General features: G+C 42.8%; 1 protein-coding gene across 5 annotated transcripts in view; it reads right to left on the reverse strand.

Moving 5' to 3' along the window:
- Positions 1 to 7,124, reverse strand: part of AZIN1 (antizyme inhibitor 1) — a 31,106-nt gene extending 23,982 nt beyond the window's left edge. For 4 of the 5 annotated variants that reach the window (XM_042923481.1, XM_042923476.1, XM_042923478.1 and 1 more), the window contains exons 1-2: positions 7,036 to 7,124; positions 2,525 to 2,662 (exon numbers count right to left, since the gene is read on the reverse strand). The gene's annotated coding sequence lies outside the window, so the exon portion shown is untranslated. Of the gene's footprint in view, positions 1 to 2,524; positions 2,663 to 5,776; positions 6,214 to 7,035 lie in introns of those variants that run through there. The other variant, XM_042923480.1, reaches the window with a different exon arrangement.
- Positions 7,125 to 7,559: the final 435 nt, after the last annotated feature.

Raw genomic sequence — 7,559 nt, forward strand, 5'->3', positions numbered from 1 at the left:
ATAAGGGATTATGGACCTGCAGCTTTGCAGCAAAGCACCAAGTACTAAAGTTTCCTTCAACATAATACACATTGTACCTGGGCATAATAAGTAAAGTCAGTTACTTTGGCTGCCAGAACCTGCAGAATAAGTATCTTTAGTATATTCTACCTGTACTCATCTGGCTGCAAAGGAGGTGTTAACTATGGATTTCCCAAGTTCACTATAAATACTAAATATACTGCAAAGTTAAGTTTTCATTAGAGAGTTCAACTAAATGCCTGTTTTAATATGACATTCCTTAAATCATGAAGCTTGTCCTTAAATTTCCATCATAGAATCTATTCATGACTATGTCATCAACTAGTCCCCACCCCAGAAAAGTTAAATCTCCAGGCCAATGAGGGAGGAACATCAGATATATCGGAAATAGACAGATGACTAACAAAAATTAAGAGATAACTGACTTGGTCCTGAGATGGCAGCAATAGTGCTTCTCTTTAATATGCACGCAAGACACCTGGTTAAAATGCATTGAGTCAGGTTTGGGTGGGGCTGAGATTCTGCATTTCTGTTGTAGTTGATGCTAATCCCAAAAACCACACTACATTCATTAACAAGGGGTGGTTAATACACTCAAAAAAAAAAAAAAAATCATTGTATCAGTTTAGGGCTAAAGGAACTGTTCCAGTTACAGCTGAAATCTAGTTACAGCTAGATTTTAAAAATAAGTAATTTAGGGGTGCCTGGATGGCTCAGTCGGTTAAGCATCCAACTTCAGCTCAGGTCATGATCTCACAGTCCGTGGGTTCGAGCCCCGTGTTGGGCTCTGTGCTGACAGCTCAGAGCCTGAGCCTGCTTCAGATTCTGTGTTTCCCTCTCTCTCTGCCTCTCCCCTGCTCATGCTCTGTCTGTCTCAAAAATAAATAAAAACATAAAAAAAAAAAAAAAAAAAGTAATTTGCTCAAACTCACACAACTAAGAGAAAGCCAGTAGGAGAAACCCTCTAGTCAGGTTTCTAAGTCAACAGAACTTTCAAGGAATTTTATTAAACTTATTCCCCCACTCTTTAGCTTTACAAATGTGTTGAAAACACATTTTAATTAGAGAAAACATTTTTATTCGATATGATCTTTTTAACAAAATCAGACTACAGGAACACTAAACTGATAACCTATGCTTCCCTGAAAATGTCAGTTGTTATTCCAAGTGTCTGCACAACTCAGAAACATGCAAACTTTGGGGCACCTGGGTGGCTCAGTCGGTTAAGTGTCGGACTCTTGATTTCAGCTCTGGGTCACATTGGGGAGTTTGAGCCCCAATGGAGCCTGCTTCAGGTCCTCGGTCTTCCTCTCTCTGCCCCTCCCCTACTTGCACGAGTGCTCTTTCAAAAATAAATAAATGTTAAAAAAAAAAAAACAAAAAACAAAACCCGAAACCCAAAACCTCAAAACCCAAATTTCAATTGCAAGAAACCTAAAATAAACTATACAAATCCAGCAGCAAATTCAAATTTAAACATCAGTTTACTGTGGAACTGTATTTTGCACAGACGTTCAATTCAAAAGTCAAATCCATACATAGAAAATCAAGTACTGGCAAAAATTATCCAAGAAAATCTGTTCAGAAAATAGCAAGCTAGGAGACGTACATATATCATCCCTCAGTAAGTCCTCTGAAAACAACCAATTTTTCCTCACCAGCTGAGTATTACATAAAGTCATCTTATAAAGCAATTACAAACTCTAGTAGTCACTTTATACCTGGCAAAATGCTCATAACTATACAAGAACTAATATTCACCTCTCCTACACCATGCTGTGAGGTATAGCTTCAATGAGTACAATGATGAACAGAATCTTTTACTCTATTTAAAAATGTCTTTTTTTTCTGATTAAGCCCAAATACTTGAAAATTTACCAAATGGTTGAATGATGGAATAAGCCACTGCCTACACATTAAATTACAAAAAAAAACAAAAAACAAAAAAAAAACCCACCCAAAACTCTCCAACAACTTATATTAAAACCTGGATTAGTAAGATTTCCTAAAACTTGGTCTACAGTATGTACTTAAGTAGAGTAATACTTGTTATATATTCAAAATAAATTTTAAGTGATTCAGTGATTGGTAAACAATGCATATAAAACTGAATCAGTAAACCCTTAACTGTCAAGCCTTTATTTTTTTACTTTTAGAGAGAGAGCGCGTGTGCACAAGAAGAGAGCGAGCACACATAGGGGAGAGAGAGAGGGAGGGAGGAAGAAAGAGTATTTCAAGCAGGCTCCATGCTCAGCTCAGAGCCTGACACAGGGCTTGATCTCACAACCTTGGAATCATGATCTGAATTGAAATCAAGAGTTGAACTCAACCAACAGACTGAGCCACCCAGGTGCCCCTATTTTAGAACTTTTAAAAAGCACATTAAAGATCACTGCATTTTAAGAGGTAAATACAATTTCAAATTCAGAAAAAAAGTGAGCAACAAGAACTCTCCTTTACTTCAATTTTACAAGACCCCCAGTACAGATGTGAAAATACTTACATGGACAAGTTAGGAGATGGAACCCCCCTATCATCAGCTAGGTTCCCAAGGTGGCTCAGCGTTGAAGTCGAACTGCTCTCTATACAGCACTTCTCCTAGGCCCTCTGGGTAGTTGTATACTCGGTCAGAAAGTTCGCCCTAAAGAAGGAAATAAAAGTAGTAGTAAATAGTCATAAATTAAAAAATACGTTATACTGTGCTTTTCAAGCAAGTTAAATTGATTTATAGATTAACTATGGGAGTATGTTTTAGTTTTAAAAGTGTTTCATTAATCACATTACACAAATAATGTTTTCAAAGGATTTACCATATTACCAAGTACTTTTTTATGTAGTAAAAATTTCCAAGCTCTTATAGTGCAAAGTTCACAGAACTGGTATCATCTTACCAAGTTGCTTTATCCACCTACTCAGTTTCCAGCCTTCATCTAATTTCATTTTTGCTTTTATTTATCCTCCAAAACCCAAATTTCTCAGTGGACCAAAACTGCAAAATTCCCCAAGTACCCTGGTCAACCTGATGTGTATAATGTTCTAGTATGATTTGTAATCTGCAACTACCCAGAACATTTCTTTTACTCTCCAAATTGCAAGTTCTTCTTTGCTTAAAGCATAAAATCTTACTACATACCAAAAAGAAGATCGAGGACTTAATGCATTATGAATGTGAAATTAACATTTGAGAATTGCCTTATACATTAAGGCAAGTCACTTGGAAGTTTATACTTCTCTTCCTCATACCTAACCTACCTCGCGTCTTTTTACTATCGCTAGAACAACATACAAATGTTAAAGTGCTTAGCATGTTACAAAACGCTAAGTTTTAGAAATGGTTATTACCTATTATGGTTTGATTGGATGGACTTCTCACCTCTTAACTAAACCGCTACACCTATACTTAGAAATCATTATTCAGTGGTTGCTACTTTAAAGTAATATAACCGAACAGCATTTGTTAGAAAGGGTGATAAGGAAACCAGAAAAATGATCTAACTAGAGATTATAAGGTTAAGAATCAGAGAAATTTGACAAATACTCTAGGTATATCTAAAGCATCTCAAAAAAATTTTAAATTAAAAATAAAGCATCTCGGGGCGCCTGGGTGGCTCAGTCGGTTAAGCTTCCGACTTCAGCTCAGGTCACGATCTCGCGGTCCGTGAGTTTGAGCCCCGCGTCGGGCTCTGGGCTAATGGCTCAGAGCCTGGAGCCTGCTTCCGATTCTGTGTCTCCCTCTCTCTCTGCCCCTCCCCCATTCATGCTCTGTCTCTCTCTGTCTCAAAAATAAAATAAAACGTTAAAAAAAAATTAAAAAAAAAAAATAAAGCATCTCTCATCTCCACCAGAACAGAAGCATCCTTGTGGTTCTTTTAATTTACTAAAAAAATATGCTCACATATTCTTGATGAGTCAAGAACCCTTACCAACATGCAACGGTGATTATAACCTTACATTAGATTCCAAATAATGTACTCAAAAACAAAGATTTTGAGTCTTCCCACACCAAGATAATTTTAAAAATAAATTAAAAGTTGACTCATGCTGCAAAGACAGAGTTTATAAGGAATAGGATAATTATCCTGGGTGAGACACTCTCATCTGCCCGCCCCCCCCCCACCATGTATCCACATTCACACAACTGTTTTGCTTAATGCAACCTCAAGAGCAGTGATGTAAAATATTAAGGATAGTAAACTTCAGACATTCAAAAATCTTCATCATCTCGAAAATATTTCCATCTAGCAACAACAAAAGAAACTAGTAGGAAATGAAAACCCTAAAATATGAAAAGCACATTTTGGTAAAATAAAAGGGGCATATAGGGTAAAAGAGCTATTTACATACAGGATAAATATTTGTACAGTTAGGATAAACCATAAAGGAGTTAGATGAAAATGTGGAGAAAAGGAGGTACAGGAAAAGATGTTATTCTCATTTAGAATGGTCTGTGTAAATCCTTGGGTTCATGAACACTGCAATCAAGTTCCTTAACTGAAGACAATGTCTCTCCTTACATCTAGGTGAACAGCACGGAGAGAACTAGTCCTGACCGAAGTCAGCAGGAGGTCACTACCACAAAAAAAACCAAGCCTCCCATCACTTTTACAGTACTATCCCAAAGCCTAGTACCCCCAAATTATCAGTATTTCTCTGAACAAAATACATTGCATTTACCAATGACTTTTAAAATCGCTATGTAGTATCCTCTCCAAAAACCCCAAACTCCAGTCTAATGATGAGAAAAGTAGCAGACAAAGCCAAACTGGGCGACATTCTACTGGGTATCTGGCCACTACTTCTCTATGCTATCAATGACATGAAAAACAAGGTTAAGAAACTGTCACAGATCAGAGAGAACTGGGGAAGATATGACAACTAATGTAACATGGTACCCTGAATTATCCCGTAACAGAAAAAGGACATTAAAAACTGATGAAATTCAAATAAAGCCTAGAGTTTAGTTAATAGTAATGAATCAAAGTCAGTTTCTTAGTTTTGACAAACGTACCACAGTAAGATGCTAATAATGTGAACTGGGTGAGAAGTATGCAGCTCTATACGATCTTTGCAACTTTTCTGTAAATCTAAAATTATTCCAAAATAGTCTATTTTACAAAATCAAAGTATTCACATAATCGGCTACCACTAAGAAATAAAAGTAACAATCTATTGATATATGCACTTCCGATGACTATCAAAAACATGAATTAAAGAAGTTTTTCAAAGAAAAGAAAGCAAACAGTATAATTCCATTTTAGAAAAAGCTAATCTGTGGTTTAAAACAAAAAATCAGAATCCTGGTTGCCTCTGAAGAGTGGGGGATTGTCATTTGAAGGGGCAAAAGAGAACTTCTGAGGTAAGGCAAATGCTCTACATCTTCATAGGTCTGGATTACACAACTCTATTTTTCGTCAAAACTCATCAAATGATATACTTAAAGATCTGTGCATTTTAAGGTTATGTGGATTTTATCCAAAGATTTTTTTTTTAAGAAATAACCAGTATTAGGCTATGATATATGCTCATGAACTGAAGTTGGAGGCGTTAAGTGTTCTGATGTCTCCGACTTTGAAACACATGGGAAAAAACCGACATGAATTGATGAATGGATAGTAGGATAGCAAAGAAAGCAAAACGTTAAATCTAGGAGAAGATGTAATTCTTTCGCCTTCTATGTTTGAAAATTTACTAAGTTAAACGTGAGTGGCAGGAGAAGGCACTGATATTCTATCACCTGTAATCATTAGAAGCCTACCTTTCTACTAAATGTAAACCCCTCAGGGCTTCTTTGTCTTCTTGACCAGCATCTGCACTCTCACATTTGCAAAAAATTAAAGATTAGGGCCTTGCCCGACAATCCTTAGCCCTATTTCTGCCAGATCACACAGCACTTCTCTCTTCCTTAAGGGTCCTCAGGTTTGCACCCAAGCTGTGGGGCTTAAAGGTGGAAACACGAAGACAGTCAACACCTTAACGGGTCCAAGGCACCACCACAAAATCCAGTTAAGTCTGAACATCAATGGGGCTGTAAATTGTGTACCCGACCTCAGGTTTCCCAACCAGCAGGGTAGCCCAAAAAACAAACGCTCAGAATGTATTTTGGGCAAGAGTTAAAACACGTCACCATCATTCCTGTTGGCAGTCAAAATAGTACTTGATAAGCCACCCAAGCCTACCGTTCTCCCTCTCACTGCCCAGGAATCGTGGCGCGGACGGGAAAACGAAGCCATGGTGACTAATCCTCAGGCTCCAGGAGGTGACTGGGGTGAGTGAAGGCAACTTGGCCCAATCAGGAGAGCCGCAGGGGGCGGAGCAGCAGCCCCGAGGCTTCCAGAAGGGGCCAAGGGCCTCTCGCTAGCTACCTGACACCGGGGCTTCCCTGCCTCCGGGCCCCGAGTGGCGTCAACTTTCCTCCACCAGAGGGGGGCCGCACTCCCCGCACCCCCAAGAACCCGTCCTCCTCCGGCAGCTGTCACAGGAGGCCGCCGCCGGGCCCGCCCCGCTCCATTCATAACCTAAGGCCCCGGCCGTTGCAGCCCTTCGCGCCGCCCGCGGGGATCCCGGAGGCGAAGTCGCAACGCGCCTCCGGGCCGGGGCTGCCAGACCAAGGCCCCTCAGGGCTGCGGCCCGGCCCCCTCCCCGGAAACAGCAATGCACCACGGGAGAGGGGTGGGGGCCGCACGCCGCCGGGAAACGACGCCGAACCCCGGCGGAGACCCCCGCGAGCGCCCCCACACGCACACGCCCCCTCACCTTAACCGCGGTGGCCCCCTGCTCCGCCGAGCAGCAGGCGGCCGCCTGAGGGCCCCGAGGCGCGCCCGCCACCCCAGCCCGCCGCGCCGCCGCCGCGGAGACACCGACCGCCGCCACACACACCGCCGTCCGCCATATTCGAGGCAGCCGGCCGCGGGGCACTGCGGGGCCGCCGGCCGAGTGGCGGGGCCCAGTCTGGAGGCACCCGGCAGCTCCCCGAGGCCGGCCCCGCGCCCCCACGCCCCTCGGGTCACTACTCACGTGAGATAACGGCCCAAAGAGTCGGGTAAAGCGTCTTCTCTTTTTCGGCGGAATTTTTAAAGAGGGATGTGGTTACCTTGAGCAGAAATACCCAAGGCGGCCTGGGCCATAGGCTGCGGGGACGACGTGGGGGGAAAAGCGCGGCACCGACACCAGCTGTGCAGCAGTGGCGGCGGCGGCCGAAGGGGAGAAATAGAACAACAGCGCAGGTAAAAGAAGAATGGCGAGGACTGGGTGGGGAGAGGATTCGGCCTCGTCACACTGCAGAGCGGAGGAACGAGAAAGGATGAGAAGAGGCAAAGAAGGCGGAAAAAAAAGAAACACTGCAGCCAAGCGAAGAGCCAGAGAGTGTGGGAAGGCGGTGCCGGAGACGCCAGTATTTATAGTAAGTGGGCGTGGCCTTGTGACGTCACAGCCATCCGGGCTGCCGCGCGAGTGGGGCGGAGTCGGGCTGCGGCCCGCGGCGGAGGGAGGCAGCGGAAGAGACAGGCGTGAGACGCGGGGGGGGCGAAAGGGGGCGGGGC

Source organism: Panthera leo, chromosome F2, assembly GCF_018350215.1.
Source record: "Panthera leo isolate Ple1 chromosome F2, P.leo_Ple1_pat1.1, whole genome shotgun sequence".
Classification (NCBI taxonomy): domain Eukaryota; kingdom Metazoa; phylum Chordata; class Mammalia; order Carnivora; family Felidae; genus Panthera; species Panthera leo.